This window comes from Rhinolophus sinicus, chromosome 17 (genome assembly GCF_057876585.1).
Source record: "Rhinolophus sinicus isolate RSI-liver-muscle chromosome 17, RSI-T2T, whole genome shotgun sequence".
Taxonomy (NCBI): domain Eukaryota; kingdom Metazoa; phylum Chordata; class Mammalia; order Chiroptera; family Rhinolophidae; genus Rhinolophus; species Rhinolophus sinicus.
Genome location: NC_142517.1, coordinates 202,846,971 through 202,868,863, shown reverse-complemented (window position 1 = coordinate 202,868,863; position 21,893 = coordinate 202,846,971). Strand labels below are relative to the sequence as shown.

Here is a 21,893-nt window from a genome sequence, read left to right as displayed (position 1 = left end):
ATATATACATACATATATATATATATACATATATAGACACACACACATACACACACATATTATATATATATATATATATATATATATATATATATATATAATTCACATTGTTTAATTCTAAGAGAGTTCACAAATACTCCAGATCTTGTGCCTAATAAATCTGTGTTGATTTTGAGTAATAGTAAATGCCAGCCACTGATCTAAACACTTCCTGTGTATGTTCCCATTTAAGAAATAAACATCTGCCACAAGTGTTCCTGTTCTGTTGTTTGCCCTTTCTTTGATGGACAACTAATGAATAATTTTGTCGATATAGTCTAATATTTAGAAATATTCAAGTAAATCAAAAAGAACACTTAAGGTAGACAATATTTTGTGGAAAGAGCCGTAGACTTAACATGGAGTCTTCTCTTTTCATCTTGCCTCCATTTCCCACTCTGAAAAATTCACTCAGCCTTCTTTGATCCTAGTTTCCTTTTCTACAAAGTGAATGGATTAGAGAAGTGACTGCTATACACCCTACCCATACCATCGATGGTTGTTTTTCTTGTAGTCACTCTGTATCCATTCAGACTAATACAACAAAGCAGAATTTGAACCCTCTGTCAACTTTATGAAAGGGGTCTCTAGAGCAAGGAGAAAGAATGACTGAAAAAATGGTAAGAATCAAACAAGGATGCATTCAGTTCTCAGCAGAAGTAACGATGTCAGCAGGGCACTCTTGGTTTATGTCAGGTTTTGAGGGACTAACTTGCAGAGGAATAACCATACTAAATTAAAGCAAATAGCACTGAATTTTTCTTTGGGTGTGTCGATGTATAGGCCTGCCACTTCTCAGCTTGTTGCAGCTTCTCCTGTAGCAGGAAATGTTGTTTAGCCTCAGAATTAATGGTGTGAAATGAATCTGAATCAAGTGAGTAGCGAATTCGAAGGTAAAAAATCCAGCCATCCCTCCTCATTTCCGGCTCTTTTGTTGCTTAAACACCTCTTAGATGTCTTTTGAGCTCATGATTCTTCGGTGGTGACTGAAATCCCTTCCGTTTCATGCTCCTACAGTATTAAAATACCGCATTTCTATAATAATGTGCTATACCAATGGCATGAGTCAAATAGAAATTTTCTCTCCAAACAATAACTTTACCACACCAGTTCTTCTCAAGTGACAATAAACATACCAAAGAATGACTTTCTTCTCCAAATTTTAAAGTTAAGTACATTTGCTAAAGAATAGGTTACATGATATGAAAACATGCATACTATATATAAAGTAAAATTGTAATTATTTCAGTTCATCATAACATTATGTAGAAACGATAGATGCTATTATGTAATTCTGCTGCAATGACCAACTAACTTTCCACACCTAGAGGCTCAAGAAAGACAGGACCACTTGGGGACATAAGTAAATTCTTTCTTTCTGGTGTGCAGCGATTTAGGATCATAGATCACATCTAAGGAGTACAAACATCTTAACATAGTTTGAAGGCTCATATCTTCTCTTTACTGTTAGATTGGTGCAAAAATAGTTGAGGTTTAAAAGGTTAATAACTGCAAAAGCCGCAATTACTTTTGCACCAAACTAATACTTCAGAGAAGTCAGCCAGATAAACAGAAATAATCAATATTTCCATTACATTTTACGATGTATACTTGTTTTTACATAAGTTATTTGATACTTACAGTAACACTGAAAAGAGGGTATTATTTTAATTCTCAGTATACAGCGGAGGAATCTAAAGCACAGTTCACAAATCTCAAGCTGTAATAGTGAAGTCATGACACAAATCCAGGTCTCCAGCCTCCAAAACTTACCCTACATCTCACTATCATACCTGGGTCCTAATTTGATCAGTATATTATCTGTTGCTCTGAAAGAAATAGAGGCAACTGAAGTAGGATACTTCTGATGTGACCCAGATGTGGTGGCCGAGATAGATATTGAGGGCCTACTGTGTGCCAGGCTTATAAACACAGCAATGGACAGACGGATGAAAATGCCTTCCTCATAGGTTTGAATGGAAGAGGGTAGAGTAGGGAGAAAAGGGAGTAGGTAAAATAAGATAAGTACACTTCATGATATGTTCCATAATGATCAGAGTGAAAGGAAAACTAAGCAGAGTGGGAAGCCCTGATGGGTGCTGCTGTTTTAAATGGGTGAGTCAGGGAAGGTCGCGTTGAGAACGTTGTGTTTGAGCAATAATGTGATGGTGAAAAGGAGATGAAATGCAGGTGAACTGTCATTTAAAGGATTATCTAGAAGAAAACGGAGAATGTGATTCTATCACAGCTTCCCACTCCTGCAAAGTCATGACACCCAATGTGACACGCCACGTGGCCATAGGAGATAGGAAGATGAGCCATGCTGTGAACACCACGGTGGCTTAGCAGGTTCTCGGGAGGAAGCAAGCTCCGGGCTGGCTCCCAAGGCTGTCCGAGCTGATTGAACTGCTAGCAGTGAAAACCTGCTATTAGAGCACCATGCTGACAAAACGTCCTGTTTGCCTGAAGGAAATGATGCCGCGCCACGGTCATGCTGGGAGAGAGCTCCAGGACAAGGCTCTAACTGTCTTTCCCTTTCTTCTTTCTCTAAACACCTTGTCCTCTTCCCGGCTTTTTTCCCACCATTTTTTTTCCTTCTAATTCCCATATAATAGAAAAAAGGAAAAGAAGATGAGACATAGCAAGTAGTTGGAAAGAAGAGCCAAACAAGAGTTGGAGGTTAAAATCAATTCCTCCTCCCCGCTCTTACACCTCCTAATCATTTTACTTACTGCTCACCGTACAGGTTGCATTTTTGTTGACTCTATCTAACCCATGTTGCCTGTCTTTATTCCTCATGGAAACTTAATTTTCTTTGAGATTTAAAAAAACAAAAACAAAAAAGCAGGTCTGTTTGCATGCATAAACAATTGATTCTATTGGGTGATTGATCTGTTTAATCTTTGAATGATTAGTTCAAAACCATTTCAATCCTTTGTTTGCTTTCATTTAGTAAATCGTACTATTTGACTAAACTGTTATAGCTAGAATGGTCAGTTTGGGCATGTCCAGTGTGGACACAACTTACAAAGAGAAATAAAATGGAGCAAAATTATCCATCTTCAGTTAGTTTGGACTATATAGAAAGAAGTTGCCAAATATTTTCACTTTAATATTTCTGGATAATATTGCAACACAAAAATTCTCCCGCTTCCTCCCTCCCCCGTCTACCTCCAACAGGTGTGTTCAGTATTAGAGTAGATTGCCCTCAGTGATGCTGTCCCTATGTATCCTTCATCTGGGTTGCCTGTGTGCTTTTTAGATCATAACGATGAATACCTGATTAAAATGCTTTACAGATGTTGTCTCCTTTTGGTTGGCCTTACTTAAAAGCAAATTTATATTTTATCTGGGGGGAAAAAACAACAACAACAGCTCCTCGTCTGAGAGATTTTCTAAGCCTTTTCAACATTTGAGCTACTTGCTGCTATAGAAATAAGCGGAATGCCCTAGCCTGATTCATAAATGCCAGTAGGGTTTAATTCTGGGCTTAACTTGTGTGTAGAATTGGAAATGACATTTTGAAAATGTAAAGTTTGTATAAGTTTAGAAGTACAGAGACTTAGGAAAACTAATTGCAAAGGTTATTATTAGTCATCAACCTGTATTCTTACTTGATGTATAAATCCACTATATAAGAGCGAGATAGTATGGCTGCCCAGTTCATGCTTCAACACGACTAGTATGTCTTTCAAAATATACATGAGACTCATGCTGTGTTTGGTTGAAAAAAAGTGGAAAAGAATTAATTAAAACTATGATACCCTCTACTGTCTCTATAGAGGTGAATACCTTTGTCCTTACATTCAAACTTTCCAATCTCCAAGCCTAAATATCCTCATGTCTTCTCAAAGATTTTGAAACCAGTCTTGGGTTTATAATAGCATAGTGACTGTGTTTTCAAACAATAAAAACCAAGAAATCTAATTTGTGCAAACTAGTCATATGGTCTATTTTTCTAATACAAGTACTTCTCTGAAAAGGATGCTAAGGTTGACATCCTTTTTGAACATCTTTCCCCTAATTATAATGAGACCATAAAATTTGTTTTTAATGAAATCACATTGCTGAAACTGTTAAAGACCAATATCTGAACTTTGACTCTGTTTTAAGCACATGGAATTCTTCGTATGTATTTTACATATTGCTTTACAAATGTATTGGTCACATTCATTTAACAATGATTTCTCAGTTTCAGAAATTGTCTTGAATGTCTCGCTCCAGCTTACTCACTCTATATGTGGTATCTCTGTACCTTAACTCATTAACTTTAAACAGTTAAAATGATGAAACAGTTAAATGATGAAAGTGATTAGGTCAGGAAACATACACACTTTGTATTCTTAAGCTTACTTGTGATGTTTTCCACAGTTTTCAAAGGTTTAGTGGATATTAACTCTTTGGTTAAAATCTCAAGTCCAGGAGTCAGACATTCTGTGTATGAATGTTGGACCTTCTACTTGCTCACAATATGATCTTGAGCTAATTACTGAATCTCATCCTTAAGATGTGGTAACAATAATACTCTTCATCCATTGATGCTCCCTCAACTTCCTTCCTTTTTTTCTTTCTTCTGTAATCAGCCAGACTTGTCTTCACAAACACAAATTTTTATTACATCACCCCTTGTCTGATACCCATCAATCATTTACTATTTCTAGAAGAGCCTCTAAAATCTTTAACATGGACAAGTTCTTATTGTCCTTATTTTATGATTCCCAGCCTACCTCAGTGATACAGTCAGCTTGACCTTCTTTCAATTTTCCAGTTACCCTGTACTCCTTCACACCAGTCTTCATGAACCCTTAGGCAGCTTTGGACCCGCCTGTGCACCGAGCCTGCTCATGTTTTGCTTCTCAGCTAATGAGTCTTTTCCTTCAACCCAGATTAGTGTCCACTGTATTTCTCTTTCTTAATACTCATAGCAATTGTCATGTGTATAATTATTTACATAATTTGTTTACAGACTTTATTGCCAGCAAACTAGTAAGCTCCATGAAGCCAGACATTACCTGCCTTATTTACAGCTGGATCATTAGTTATTTACGGAATAAACAAAGATACTCCAATTTCTCCTTGCCATAACTTCTTGATTAATTTCGTAACCAAAAAGATCACTCTAATAGCTAATACAATTAAAACCGTCTTCCGAGGTGGCAGACTAAAGCATTTCCAGAACTCTTCTTAACTGTTTACAAAGTTCATTTTTTTAAATGTATTCATTCATTTGTTGACCTCCTTACTTACAATGTTGTAAATGTTGAAACCACTATCAAAAACTTAAATAAACAAGCAAACAAAATGCTATGCTTCTATGATTTACAAAGTATTGTAAGTAAACAACATTATGAAAGACAACATTCTTTAGCTGTAAAGAATGTAAATTACAGAAGTATGAGCAGGAAACTAACAAGGGATGATGATACCTGCAGAGACTAGCAACAGAATGAAACCATTATCATCCCTAGGACTGATGGGGAAAGGGGTGGGGACATTGTTACTGGAACCTGGCACGAGTTAACGCCATGGAAAGGAGGCTTCTCACCTGAAGCTGAGACTTAGAAGAAAACAGATTCTGCTCAAGTGCAGCAAGACTGGAAGGGACCAGCAGCAGGGTGTGTGGAGGGTTAATTCCTCCACCTTCTCACTCTCCTTCAGCCTCTTACTGGTGCCTACCATTGGTCTAACCCGACAGGAAACCAGGGGACAAGAAAGACAGCAGGATAGAGATGAGTAGAGAATAATTTGCTGGATAGAATTTGGGTATGGGAGAGAGCTTCAGAGATACCCAACACATCTCCTGTCTTCCATAATATTGTATAAAGATGGTTCCTAACTTATACTCCCTCTACTTTTAATATCTATAGTTTTATCTGTTCCAGATAGGCTAACAGAATTTAGCTCTCTCATTTCTAGTACGAGGTATGACAATTAAGTTCATGAACTTGCCACCATATGCTTACATTGGCAGCACTGTACAAACAGCTTGGTAAGGTTTTATGACCTTGGTATGTCAATGTCTCATAGCTGTGTTTGTGTCCACGTGTGGCGGTGTCTTGCTGAGTGGCATTCATTATTGTTGTTGCGTGTTTTTGTGTGCTGTTGTGAGAATGAGCTTGAATTAGAGCAATGGACAAATATTCAATTTCTTGTTAAACTTGGCAAGAGTGGAAGTGAAATCAGGGACATGTTATCCAAGTTTATGGGGATAATGCCATGAAGAAAATGGCAGTGCACAGATGGAACTGGTGTCATCATGACTAAAACAAAGTTAATGTCATGTTTATGATATTACATGGATGCTTATAAACATTTTAAGCCAGAAGTGAAATTGATTTGGGTAAGGCCATATATTAACAGGCTAGAAGCCATCAGAGGTAGATAATAGCCAATGAAAGAATGTATAATTAGAGTATATGATTAATTTTACTTTGGAAGGCATTTAAATACTGGGGGTACCAAAAACATGTATACACATGACTTGTATTCATCTTTTGTTATTGGTATATATTGAGTATTACAATTTTAATAGCTTTTTCCTGTCTTAAAATGTGTATATATATTTTTGGCACCCTCCCTCTGTATTTTAGGTCCAGCCTCCTATTATTTTGCCATTTGGATAGCTGAGCTTTTCCTATGTCATGTATGTTACTTGGACAATTAGTCAAGAATGGCATTATCTGATAATAGACATTCTCTTGTGTTGAACCCTATGGATTGCTGATAACTGCCCATTTTGACCTATTAAAAACAGTTAAGCAGTGGTACTACCCATTATATAAATGCATGTGAGTTTTAAAATAAATGACCAGATAAAGACATGCATCCTTGCTTTCTGATGTTTATTTCCTCAAAATAGTTGGCCTTTTAAAAATGGCATTCATTTATTTAGTTGAATACTAGCAATTCTGAAGGACATATACAATACTTGTATTATAACCAATGCCATGTACATCTGTCAGAATTCATCTCTTTGACATAGAACTTTCTGAAAGTAATTTGTTTACCTCTTCCACAGTACATGCTTGTACAAAATTATTTTGTTAATATAGCACATAGACTCATCTTTTTCATTAAATACTTTGGATGTAGCCAGATGCTGTGATAATGGGGGAATAACAAATCTCGCTAAAAATAAAACATAGCTATTACTTCTTCTTTGTCACTTCTACTATTTATAAGAATGCTCTATGGATATGTTTTCTTATTGAATTTTCATGTTTTTGATCCTATAGAATTTAGAACTGAGACTGTTAATGAGAGCATCCTTTGGCAGTATTTTTTAAACCTCCAAATTGGATGACCTCTAACTACTCATTTGTCATTGGAAACAAATAATAATTTTGATGTATCAAAGACTTAATAAGAAATATGTATAATACTTATTTTTAATACAAACTTTCTCCCATTGGTATTATATACTCTATTATTGTACAAGTGGGATATATAAATACCATCTAGAGATATTTTTGTATTTAGGCTTGCGACAACTTATAAGGTAAATAATTTACATTTAAATCGATGTTTAAAATTTTATGAAAAATGTAATCTAAAATAACTTCCAAAATATACCATTTGTCTACTCTGATAAAATACAGCATGGTAGGTTTATCTTTGTATGTTTCTGGGTCTTAAATAAATGGATTGAAAGTGAATATAATATGCTTAATTTCATAAACTATTAGCATCTCAAAATTCTGTTCTACTAAAAGTGAAGTTCATTATAAAAATGTTACGAATAAAGAACATAAATAAACAGAAATAAAAAGAAGGAACAGAGAAAGGGAGAAAAAGGAAGGGAGGAAGAAAAGAAAAAAGGAAGGAAGGGAGAAAGGGAGGGAGGGAGAGAGAGAGGAAAAGAATAAGCCTAAGGCAAACTCAAAATCAGTAAATTATACTGGCAGGAATTCTATCCCAGTGTGTTGGAGAGTTTACATGTTTCATAAATTGGCTGCACCCTTTAGCTGACTAGAGATGGCAGGTGACACTGACCTGGGTCATACATGAGGAGCAAAGCTCTACCACATTGTCTTGGAGACATTTCCCTCTACATCACCATGGCTCTAACTTTTGTTTTTAGAGGAGATTTTTAGGTGAAAGCAATGAGTCTGAGGTTACAGCCAAACATGAATCAGGGGGAATTACTGTGGCAATGGCTACCTCTGCTCAGGTTTAATTCTCAAATGTCATCTCGACATTTGCTCAGGGCAGGTGGTCTCAAAGATTTGGCTTACAGGATATTTTTTCAGCTCTTAATGGAATTGGAGAAGCTGCCAAAAATAAGACCAGAGTAAGAACTAGCCTCTCTAGACAGCTGAATGATGACTCTATGTGCTAATAACTAAGTCATTTCATGTCTCAAGCCTTCCTTTTCTCACTTGTAAATTGGTGTCTGTCATGCTGGTCTCCGGGAAGTGTTATGGGCTTAGATTGGAGACTATATTCAAAGGTTCTTTAGCAGCTACCAAGTATTCTGCAGGTGGAAGGTGTAGGGTTACAACCATATTTGAAGGATAATTTGAAGGCACTGATCTGGAAAACTTCTCTGAAAAAGCCAGAAAGCATAATAAATTCACAGAAAGTGAAATAAATCACCTGAACATTTGAACAGTCTCTAGTCCCAGCGACTGTCTATTTATCTCTGTTGTGAAGATGCAGTCTATGGCTATGGGTCTGAAACATAAGCAGTACTTGACGAACTTCATAAAAATACAGGTGCCCTGGCCACATCCATTGAGATTCAAAGTCAGTGCATTTTCACAAGTCTGGTGATTCTGGTGAAGAGATGAGCAGGGAGAAGAACCCTGGTATGGAGTATCCTAGTATTTAAGAGTCTTCAGGTCATCTCTGACACTTACTACAATACATATGTACTTTTGGGCAAAGTTATAGCCTGCATTTCATGCCCCCCACCCCACCATTTATATGTTGAAGCTCTACTTCCCAATATGGTGGTACTTGGAGATGGGGCCTTTGGGGGTAACTGGGTTATGAGAATGGACCCTCATGATGGGATTAGTGTCCCTATAAGAAGAGACAGGAGAGCTTCCAGCTCTTTCTGCTCTAAGCCATGTGAATGTAGAACTAGAGGATTGCTCTGTAAGCCAGTAAGAGAGCTCACACCAGAACCCCACCACCATAGCACTCTGATCTTGGACTTCCAGTCTCCAAAACTATGAAAAATAAACTACTGTTGTTTAATCCACCCAATCTATAGTAATTATTATAGTGGCCCAAACTGACTAAGACAGTCAAATATCTTTATTTGTCCATTCATTCATTCGTTCAATATTTATTGAGCATTTGTTATGCTAGATATTGGCTTACACACTGGTATTAAATGACCCAGACTGAAAAACTCCTTCGTCCTAAAATTTTGCTGCTCATGATAGGAAGGCAAATAACAAGCATATAAAATTGCACAGTGGGTCCTACTGGGAGAATATTACACATTAACACATTATACTGGGAGTGTGTAACACACACTGGGAGAATATAGCACATTAGCATGTGTTAATGGAGAATAGTCATAGGCTTTATCTTAGTAAAGTGGTGAAAAATTGATAAAATTAATGATGTTCAATCTGAGACTATACATTTTTTAAACATTCTGACCCTCAATTTTCTCATCTGTAAAATGAGAATAAGTTTGGGAACTACTGCAAACATTATTGGGAGGATTAAATACGATGATCCCTGTAAAGCATTTGGCAGATTGTCAGGTACTTAGCAAATGTTCAATAAGAGTTACCGATTATTATTATCATTATCATTACTACTTTTATTTTGGCTCTTGGTACAGAGGAGAAACATAAAATGTACTACAATAACTATCACTAAATAACTAAATAATTGCAATAACTGAACAAGACTATCAAGGTAAACAGTGTGATCATTTTCCTTCTTTTCATAATTTTATCAGTGACTTAACAGAGAAAATGGCTGTATAATAGATTTGTACCCTGTGTAAATTAAAATATATATGTAGCTATATATGTATATATATCTATAGGAAATATATAAATATGTCTATATAAAATATATAGTATAGATATATAATGGAGAAATATATATCTATATAAAATATATATATATATATATATATTTGCCACAAGTTATAGAAAAATATCTGCTTAAAATGGTTAATAAGTATTAGGTTAGTGCAAAGGTAATTGCGGTGTTTGCAAGTTTTAACCTTTTAAACTGCAATTACTTTTGCACCAACCTAATAGAGTTCATTGCCTCACTGAAAGTAAGGCCATCATTAGGGCTTCGGGTCCAATTCAGATCAGGAGCTCAGGTTAGGCGTTTAGGTCAGACTTCAGATCCACTTCCCATCAGGCTCTCGGTCTGTTTGGCTCTGTGTGCAGCTTCACCCTCAGGCTGGCGACCAGATGGTAACAGTAGTTCCAGGCCTCATAGCTGAACCCAGCTAGATCTGGTGGAAAATAAATGATTGTTTCCGAAGGATTTCTCATTTAAGTGGATTTTTTTCTAAGAGACCTCAAGCAAACATCTCCCCACATCTCCTTTGACAACTGGGTCACCTGCTTACTCCTAACCAATCTCTGTAGGAAGAGTATTGCCATGTACTCATTGGCATAGACCTTTCCATCCCTCTCCAATCACTATGGAAAGGGTGATGGGATTCTCATAAGAGTTGTACAGGCTATTCAGGGCCAACACTTAAAAAAATTTCCTAGATCATATGACTGTACAGTGCAGAAGCAACTATTGAGACCACCACATACCCTGGGATCCTTCTTCTTGCAATTCCACATTGGGCTTTTGTGTATCAGGTTGTAAGTCTAAAGGAACCAAAACAAGAAGTGGTCAGAAAGCAAGGGGAAAGTGACTTGTGGGAAAAACACTTTGACCTCAAGGGCAGGGTTTGTGCCTCGGGTATCAAGCTGAAGTTCAGAGGCGTGTAGGCCTAAAACAGTTATTCATTCATTCTTTCATTAGGTGCCAACTATGTGCCAGGCACTAAATGCCAGGGATGCAATATCTGCCCCCTGGAGTTTCCATTCTAGTGGAGGTGAGAAAGGGGTGAGGGATAAGAATAGAACATAAAACTGGGAACAGAGAGCCATGCTGGTGCAGATAGTAAGTGAATAGCATAATTCTGAAAGGTGAGTTAAGCTAAAAGAGAGTCTTCTATATACCTTATTTCCAGAGAAAGCAAAGGGAAGAAGGGCCTGTTTCTTTACTAAATGGCGGCTCTATCTGTTCCAGCATTATCACAACCATAGTACTTTAAGTACCATCTTTAGAATTTTTGTCCAAATCCACGTGTCATCTGGACCATTATTTCCTTACTACAGAGGGTGCCAAAAACATGTATACACATTTTAAGAAAGGAAAACTGTTAAAAAAATTGTAATACTCAATATATACCGATAACAAAAGGTGATTACAAGTCATGTTTGACTTCTGCAATTACAAGAGGTGCTCAGAGTGGTTACCATCAGCATAATTTTAATACATTTTTTCCCTTTCTTAAAATGTGTATACATTTTTTTTGGCACCCTCTGTTTTTTGCTCAAAGAAATTCATTTAAACTTAGTTTACTGTAATTTTTACTTTTATCCTAGCAATTCACAAACTGAAAAGGTTAATATACTTGTTCTATTTTAATATGTATTCATTAAATGCATGATCAAATTTTCAGCAACAACAACAACAACAAAATAAAGTCTTTCTGTGGACCGCTTCCACATAATCTTCCACCAGTGGAATGTGTCTCACACTTGGGGAAGCATTGCTTTCTTCTGTCCACCCCTTTGGAATCCCTAGACTCTTATTTCAGCATAAGCAGCACACGCATGGGGCTCTGAACCTCTAAATTTGAGTGTCCTTTAGCAACTCTCAGGGAGGCATTTTCTGGGGAATTTCAGCTTTTATTTTTAAATCTCCCAAAGCTGTTTTCACTCACCCTTGTGGGTGTGTCCTGAGAAAGTTCTCTTTATTCCTTTCCCAAGATGGAATTCGAAGTTGGGTGTCTCCGTGCTTCGTGCTTCGTCCTCTGTTCACAGCCCTGGTGCTGTTGACTCAGCAACTGCAGTGAACACTTCCTCCATCGCAGTTTGGCTGATGTATCAACCGTGACATTTGCCTTTTACAGATTAAGAAAAGAAGGTGTCCCCTATGTGCTGCTTGTGCTAAATCTCCTGACACATTTATTTGCGATTTATTGCATATTAGATTTCAGGTCTTCAATTTACATCTTTCTGGCAAATAGACAGTGTCAGAAGGTTGTGTCTTAGCATGGGTCTGGAGTTGCACGTACATAAAACACGGGCAGATTCAAATGGCAAAGCTCAGAGGGGAAAAAAAAGGACACACCATAATTGTTTAACCCGAATTGTTTTGCCCTTTTTGCTGCAAAAGTGTCAGACTAGAAAGTGACATCATTTAAAAATACTGCAGGTTGCTTCTGACGTTACTCGTTGATAGTTTTCGTTTTGTTTACACCTGGATTAAAAGCAATGTCTGACTGTTGTAAAAATGTTTTTTGTTGCAAAATATATAGTAAGTACCAAAGAAAAGCTTTTCTTTTAAACTCATGTCAATTTTCATATTCTGTCATGATAAAAACTGCAATCAGAAAAATATGAGTCAATTCCTTCTAACAAGACCTTCGTCAAAACCATTCAAAAAAGCAGGCCCTTTCTCTCTTTTTCATTCAGTTAAGAAGTACTATTTAGGTAATGATGGCCATATAATAGAATTTCATATTTTGTTTGAAATTTCTTATTTTGTTACTAAGTAATAAGCTTAGATGACTGGATTCTGACTAACTTTTGCTGCTTAGATCTGAGCAGGAATAACCTCTCAGATTCTCAGTTTTCTCAACTGGAAAATGGGCATAATAATAATTGAGCTAAAAGCTGCCCTACAGCCTTGTTAAGGGAATTAAATGAGAACATTCATGTGAAATGGGTTTGTAAATTCTATGGCACTATAAAATGTACAAAACATTGGAACACATATTATATCAATTTTCATATAAATAGTATAATATAAATTGGCACATGTTGCAATTATTTAATGACAGTCAATTATACCATGCAACTTCATAAATTTAAAGTATCCAGGATTAATAAACATGCTTTCAATTTCGAATATTATCACCTGTATAATATATAGGGAACTGACTTGAAGTTGTCCTATTGGTTTGCTCCTTAAGAATATTTCTCTTTAAGAATATTTCTGGATCATTTGTAAACAAGATGGATTTTAATACTAACTGAATTACTATAGTTGAAGAATTTTAACTCTTTATTTTGTATTTTTAAATGGCTTTTGCCAGAGTAGGCTTGCTAAATTGGGCTACATAAACACATAATAATTATTATTTTTTTTAGTTTTTTTATAGTTTATCATTTTTATATCTGTCCAGTGTGCTATGAGAGGTTGAATAACATTTATCAACCTTCAGCTATGGAAGCAGAAGCCGGAATTTTGAAAATATTTTATTTATACCAACTCACGTTAGGTCCATGGTTTAAGGACTGCCAACTTTCCACCGTTGTAATTATAGCCATAACAAGGTCCTCAGTTATTTGAACTAAACAGTTCACAATCTTGGAACAGTACTTTTTGAATTTTTCTTCAAGTTATACATTCATTAGATTTTTTTAAGGTGAAATTACTTTATATATATATATATATATGTGTGTGTGTGTGTGTGTGTGTATGTGTATATATATGTATATGTATGTATATATGTATGTACATATATGTGTGTATATGTATGTGTAAATACACACACATGTATATGTATATACAGAAATTTAAACTTTGTATGAGATGCATTCACAATTCTTAAAGAGTTGGTCATTCTGACCTCCAATATATATTTATATATTTCAGAAACACTAAATAAAACTTTCACTTAAAAAGATGTTCTTTGTACTTTAAAAGAACTTAAATTTCTTTAGATGTCAGTACTCTGCAATTAAGTAATCCCCTTTATATATAAAAAAAGTGTGAGATGTAAATACTTAATTCTGCCATCACTACTAACAGAAATGTTATCATGAAATGCTTTCGACATTCTTGGGAAAGGTAATAAATATCTCCAGATCTGTCCATTTTATTTTTTGAAAGACGTGCTAATCATATTGACTATCCAGTTCTAGCAGGGAAACAAGAAAACACAGGAAGCATGGTATCAAATAGTATAGTAGGGAAACCTTCTGTTTGTCAACTTTGGCTCCTACAAATGACATTATTTACTAAGATTCACTCTCACAAAGTATATCTTGTAGCTGTCACAATTCTTAATTCTCTAAGTTCAAATAGATACTCTTTGCAATATTATAATTCCCAAATTGACCTCTAGTTTTATAGGTAATTTTATTCTTTTAATGTATAATTTCCACTAATTCATTTGATTTGCTTAATGGGACATAACTAGTTTGTGGTGGTCTGACTTGGTACTAAGCTTGATCTCTTGCCTACTTCTGAATCAACACAATTCACATAATTGTGTTTAGGTAAACTCAACCCCCACTGAACTTAGAATTATGTGTTCACTGTTAATTTTAGCAAAACTTTCTTTTTTTATTATAGCAATGTGGAATATTTGCATAGCTACACATTTTCAGGGTAGATCAAAGAAGTCTGAGTCTGAAAAACGCAAGGTTGATATAATGTACTGTTACATTTCAGAGCCAAATATATACAATAAATTCCTTTTCATCAAGCCCAAGCCACCTTAAGAATGTGCCTGATGTGGATCAAACTGTCTTTTTTGTTGTTGTTGTCCCCCTTTAGAGCTTGGCTTCACTTATCTGTCTCAAATTTTTCTTAGAACAAATGAGCTAATAAATTCCTAAACAAAAGTTGTAAAACTCCATAATCACCCACTAAGTTAATTTACCAGTTTGTCTGAAAACTATTGCTCGAAAGGAGAAAAACACACCAAAAAAAAAATCACTTGTCTCTGTACTTTTCCAACATCCTATAAATTAATTCTCTTGATTGTGTATACTGAATTTGGAGACACGTGTAAAAAAAATTGACATACAGCTAAGTATGTCAAGTAAGTAGAAGATTTGTAGGCAGACACAATATTTGTGCTCAAATTTGAGCTAAATTTTCTATAGCTTTTTTTCTTTGCACTCATAAAAGATGACATTTAATTCATTCAATTCAGATTTTAGACTTTGTCCCTGTAAGTAATATTAATTGTATTTGAATTGCAAATGACCACATAATCTCATTTTTAATTTCAAGCCTGGGGACTCAAAGATTCTACTAAAACTCAAACAGATGTTCAACATGAAGAATGTTTACAGACTTACTAAATCAAATGTTTTTAGTTACTAAAACAAACCCATTTTTGTGTGTGGCCTCATTTACACAACAATTATGTGTTCAATGATTGTTAAAGCTCCTTAGTTTCTACACTATAGAGTTTGGAATCTTAAAATTTTTTCAGTTGTTTAGGAAAAAATACATGAAACAAGGGTTTTCAGATACTGGACAAAAAACAGTGAAATCAGTGATACTGGAGAAGTGGGAAATAAGCAAGTAAAGTCCTAACAATTACCTCAACTTACCACCTTGAGAGTTTTCAGGCTCTTGTATGGGGGGAAATGCAGGCAAAATCAGGTGGTTACCTTGCATCCAGGTGACAGAATTAGAAGGTTCAAGAGAATAAGAAGCTGGGGTTTCTAAGACTGTATAATGATGAGAAAAACATTACAGAGAGAATGAGCTCCAGAGATCTGCCAAAGGTTTCCTCCTTTGAGTCTTCAGCTGAATACTAATCAATGTATGCATGTGAGCAAGCAACCAACCCAGGGAAAGAACCACCTGTAAAAATCAGATGGAAAAATCCTGGAGCTACATTGAGCCTTTACGATTCAAGGTGGGAAAACGTTATAAAACATGGATTATTGAGTAGTGCTTTAAAATGCCATTGTCTTGGTAGTGGAGAAAAATTAGTCCTGGACTACAGACCTTTCTGATTCCATCAAGCAAAGCTTAGAAACAAGTATCAAAAAACATCAAATTATTTCCACATGACTTCAAAGTCCCAGAGAGGGAACAAAAAGCTCAAGAGTGTTTAAAAAAAAAAACACAAAACCCAAGAATATTTAAAGAAATAATCAGAAAAATTTCCAGAAATGAAAAATAAGAGGTTCAATGAACCAAGAACAATAAAATTAGAACAACTACATGGTGTACCATAGTCAAATTGATTAATACCAGTGATAAAGAGAAAAATCTTAAAAGCAGCTAGAGAAAAAAATAGACATAGTACATAAAGAGAAAAAATTAAGATGACACATGATTTTTCTTAGGAAATAATGAAAAACAAAAGATAATGGAAAAGTATCTTTAAAATACTGAAAGAAAATAAAATTGTCAACCTGGAAGTTGATATCCAGTATAAAACCTTTCAAAAACTAAAGAAACATAAAATATTTTTCAAGGATACAAAAGATGAAAACAATTCTTACTATTAAAACTCTACTATAAGAATATCAAAAGAAGTTCTTCAAGCAGAAGAAACATTATACCAGATAGATATCTGAATCTACACTAAAGAATAAAGAGCACCAGAATTAGTAGTATATAAATACATATATTCAATTTGTTTATTTCAAAAATAAGTTTAAAAGATAATTATTTAAACAAAAATAGTAACAGGGCATTGTGGGGTTTATAACAAAACAGAAGCAAACTCCATGAAAACAATATTAAAATGCTGCGATAGGTAAAATAGAAATATTCAGTTGTATATAAAGTGGTATGATATCATTTGAAGATAGACCATAATAAGTTTAAGATATATAACAGAAACCCTGAAAGCAAGTGCTAAACAAACACACACAAGACATTAGAAGTAATAAACCACCATGGGGATAAAATGAAATCATAAAACATAGTTAATCCTAAATAAAGCAGAAAAAAAAGAGGGAACAAAGAACAGATGAAACAACAGCAACAACAAAAACAATAGGCTTTAAACCCAACCACGCCAATAATCACATTATATATACATAGTGCAAACACCTTGATTAAAGGCAAAGAATGTCAATTTGTCAGATTGTATAAAAAAGTAAAATCCTGCTATTTGCTGTCTGTAAAAAACTGAATTTAAATTAATGCCATAAAGAATTTGAAAGCAAAAGGATAGAAAAGAATATACCATTCTAACACTAACGAAAGGAAAGTTGGAATGACTGTATAGTATTAGACAATGTCGATTACAGAGCAAAGAGTTTACTAGTAATAAAGAAGTTTATTTCATAAGGATAAAGTGGTCAATTAATCATGAGGACATAACAATTATTAATGCTTAAGTATTTAATAATAAACTTCCAAACACATAAAACAAAAACTTTGTCAACCTGAAAAAATAAATAGACCAATTCACAATCACAGGCAAATATATCAATTCCACTCTCTCAATAATCAACAGAAAATGTACAATGAAAAACGGATCCATAAGGACACAGAAGAATTGAGTAATACTGTCATCTACTTCACCGAGCTGACATTTAGATATTATCACTTTACCCAACAACAGCAGAATATACACTTTTTTCAAGTGCATACAGAAATTTTCAAAACATAACATATTCTAAGCTATGAAACAAGTCTCAATAAATTTTAAAATATTCAATAATATAAAATGTTACCATAATGCAATTAAATTAATTATCAATAATAGAAAGACATGTTTAAACAGTCTCCAAAGGTTGAGAACTAAATAAGTTATAGTAAAGCTAAAGAGAAAATCAAAAAGAACATTAGAAAATATTTCGAGCTGAAAAAATATCCAAAATTATGTTGTGCAACCACAGCATTTCTTAGAGGGGGATTTATAGCAATATAAATCTCCAGAATATCTATCACATCTTTAAAAACTAAAAGATCAAAAACTGATTAAACCCAAAGTAAGTAGAACAAAGGAAATAATAAATAGAATAGAAACCAATGAGATACAAAACAATAACAATAGAGAAAACCAATGACATCAAAAGTTGGTTCTCTAAGAGTATCAATAAAATTTATAAATCTTAAGTCAGACTGATCAGGACAAAAAGATAAGAGAAAAATTGATAATATCAGAATGATGGGGAAAATCTACAGAATTTACAGAGATAGGAAATAAAACAGGGTAATATTATGAACAAATTTATGTCAATTTGCTCTATAATTTAGATGAATGGAAAAAATATTTGAAAGGCATAAACTACTAGGATTCCCCAAGAAAACAGAGCTGGAGAATTAGAGATAGAAATGATAGATAACATGTACAGCCTATATCTATCAAAGAAACTGAATTTAAACAAACTCTCACAAAGGAAACTTCAGACATAGATGACATTATTGCTGAATTCTTCCTAACATTTAAGAAGAAATAATGATAATTCTAAACAAACATTTCCAAAATGTTAAAGAGGAGAAAATATTTCCCAATTGGCCTGATATCACAGCCAAATAAATACAATAATAGAAAACTTCAGATCAATATTTAATATGAACAGAGACACCAACAATTTTAAACTTAACAAATAAGGAAATGGTGCTAAAACCGTGGGATACTTATGTACAAAAGAAACAAAACTCCAGAACAGAAAAATCAAAAAGAAATTCAATCTATACCTTGCACCATATTAAAAATTAACTCCAAATGGATTATAAATCTAAATAAAAAGCTAAAAATTATAAACTTTCTACAAGAAATACATGAGAAAATCTTTGTGACCTTAAATTAGGCAAATTTTTTTTTAAAGATCGAAAGCATGCTCTGTAAAAGAAAAACTGATAAATTGAACTTTAGTAAATTAAAAACTTCTGTTCTTTGGAAGACATCATTAAGAAAATGAAGAGATATGCCACAGCCTGGGAGGAAATATTTTGCAAGTCAAATGTCATATGAAGGACTTATATTAAGACGATATAAAAACATTTATATATTTTGTACATGAAAAGATGTGCAAAATTATTAATTACAGGAGAGAAAATTAAACTCACAATGGGATGCCTCTCTACGCCTGTAAGATAGTAAAAAAACAAAATGAAACAAAAACAGAATGATAATGCCAAATTCTAGTGAAGTTGTAGAGCAAGTAAATACAATGCTGGTAGGAATGTAAAATGGGGAGGCTTCTGTAGTCAACAGTTTGTCAATCTCTTGTATTCTTAAACATGCACTTATCATATGGCCCAGCAATGTCATTCCTAGTTGTTTAAGTGAAATGAAAATTTATGTTTACATCAAAGTCCGGACTCAAATGTTTATAGCAGTTTCGTTTGTAACTATAGAAAACTGGAAGCAACCCAAATACCCTTCAGTTGGTGAATGGATGAAAAATGAGTGGTACATCTATGCAATTGAATAAAATTCAACAATAAACAGAAACATGCAATAACATGGAAGAACCTTGTATCAGTTTGCTAGGGCTGCCATAACAAAGTACCACAAACTGGGTAGCTTAAACACCAAAAATATATTTTCTCAGTTCTGGAGGCTGGAAGTCCTGAGACGTCAGCAGGGTTGGTTCCTTCTGAGGGAAGGAACAATCTGGTTAATGCCTCTCTCCTAACTCCTGCTGGTTTGCTGGTGAGCTTTGGTGTTCCTTGGCTTGTAGAAGCATCACCCTGATCTGTCTTCATCTTCATATGGCATCCTTTCTGTGTGCTAGTCTATGTCTGAATTTCTTCTTTTTTAAGGACACCAGTCATATTGAACTGGGGACCTATCCCATTCTACTATGACCTCATCTTGACTTAACTAAGTATATCTATAACGACCCTATTTTCAAATAAAGTCACATTCTGAGGTACCGGGGATTAGACTTCAACATGAGTTTGTATGGACACAATTCAACTCGTAACAAACCTCACATACATTATGTTAAGAGAAAAAATCCGGACTCAAAATGCTACATAGTATGTTATTTCATTACATGCCTTTCTGAAAAAAATCAAAACTTTAGGCACAGAAAACAGATTAGTGGTTGCCAGGGGCTACGGTAGGGAAGGGGTTGACTATAAGGGAGCCTGGGGGAATTTTTTGGAGTGACAGAATTGTTCTGTATCTTGATTGTGGTGGTGGTTATATGAGCTCAGGCAATTAAATTTGTGAATGCATCCTAGAAAAAGTGCTACATACCTCATTGCTGAATATCACTATGGTCACCTTCAAAGTACTCCTCTTGGGAAGCTATGCACCGATGCCAGTGTCTGGTCCATCTTTCAAAGCAATTCTGGAAGTCTTTTTCTGGAATGGCCATCAGAGCTGTCGTCATTTTACGCTTGATGTCCTGAATGTCATCAAAGTGTCTTCCTTTCAATATTTCCTTCTTCTTCTGGTAAAGAAAGAAGTCACTGGGGGCCAGATCAGGTGAGTAGGGAGGGTTCCAATACAGTTATTTGTTTACTGGCTAAAAACTCCCTCACAGACAGTGCCATGTGAGCTGGTGCACTGTTGTGATGCAAGATCCATAAATTATTGGCGAAAAGTTCAGGTCATGTAACTTTTTCACTCAGCCTTTTCTGCACTTCCGAATAGTAAACTTGGGTAATTGTTTGTCCAGTTGGTACAAATTCATAATGAATAATCCCTCTGATATCAAAAAAGTTTAGCAACATCATTGCAACAAGTTGGCAAACTTAATTGTCAGACTCCAGTTGCTTAATAAAACTTGTTAAACTGTACACAAAAGGGGTGGATTTTAATCTATGTTCATTGTACTTTACTAAAAGAATGTGGGGAAAGTAAATGGTTACCACTTATGACTATTTTTTGCTTAAAGCCTTGCATTTCCATGGGCAAAAATTACCTTTACTATATAGTGAGACTGGAAATAGAAGGACTTTCTTTCATCATTGGCTACCAACTAAGTGCAAAATTGATGAAAATTTTCTGGAAAGTAATTGTGCAAAAAGAAAATCTATATATATGTATATGCTTTGAACCGTTGATCAGAATTATTCCTAGGGAAATGGTGTGCTTACCAAAGATGCTTAAACAGTCTAAATACCATATGAAGAGGGAATTAAAGAATTTAAATAATGTTAGTATAATCAGATTTTGAGGAAGTCTCTAAATTAATGATGTAGACTTATGTTTATCGACCCATAAGGTATCTATAGTACAGTGGACTAACATTATGGTGTTTACTAAGCCCACATGTCCCTTTTCTTGAGAACCACAGCATGTCCTACTCAACTCCTAATATGAATGGAGTCAGAATTCTCTCTTTCAAGAATTTGGAATTGAATTTAAGAGGTGCTAGTTTTCAGATAGCTACAAGAACTGAACATTCAAACTCCAAAATTGTGATGAAGCCAAAACAGTGAGATAAATTTTAAAAAAGCAGGTGTGCAGAAAGAAGCAGACATGAGACTAAATGGCTTTGGAGAAAGAGATAAAAAGAGTGGTGGTAAACAAGGGGTTTCTGAGGATCTCTTCTTGAATCCAAGTATATCTTGATATACAGCTGTTCTCTTACCCTTGGGTGTTGTGAAATCTACTTGCTTCCTCAGTTCCAATTTCCTTTTCTCCTTAAATTAATAATTTACTTGTAATTGAAAGTTTGCATGAGAAATAAAATTAATAACTTACAACCACAGAATGTGTGAGATAGAGGAAGAGAGAACGGGTAAGCTAGCTGCACGGTATTTACAGAAGAGTATTAGTGATTGTCTGTGGTAGGTTGCAATCACAGGTGATTTCACTTTTTCAAATATACTTTACATTTAGAGAAGAAAGTTTTTTTTACAAAGAAATGTGCCACTCCACACAAATTCTAATCACTACAAGTGAAATTGTTACTGGTCTAGTATTTGATCTTTAATTACAATAGCTTAGAACTCTGAAT

General features: G+C 34.7%; 1 long non-coding RNA gene across 1 annotated transcript; it reads right to left on the bottom strand.

The window, feature by feature from the left end:
• Positions 1-10,152: 10,152 nt before the first annotated feature.
• On the bottom strand, positions 10,153-20,438 carry LOC109449896 (uncharacterized). Its single transcript, XR_002137768.3, has 4 exons — positions 20,183-20,438; positions 11,975-12,154; positions 10,791-10,847; positions 10,153-10,477 (listed from the first exon to the last, which is right to left on the bottom strand). It is a non-coding gene; the product is annotated as an uncharacterized LOC109449896 (long non-coding RNA).
• Positions 20,439-21,893: the final 1,455 nt, after the last annotated feature.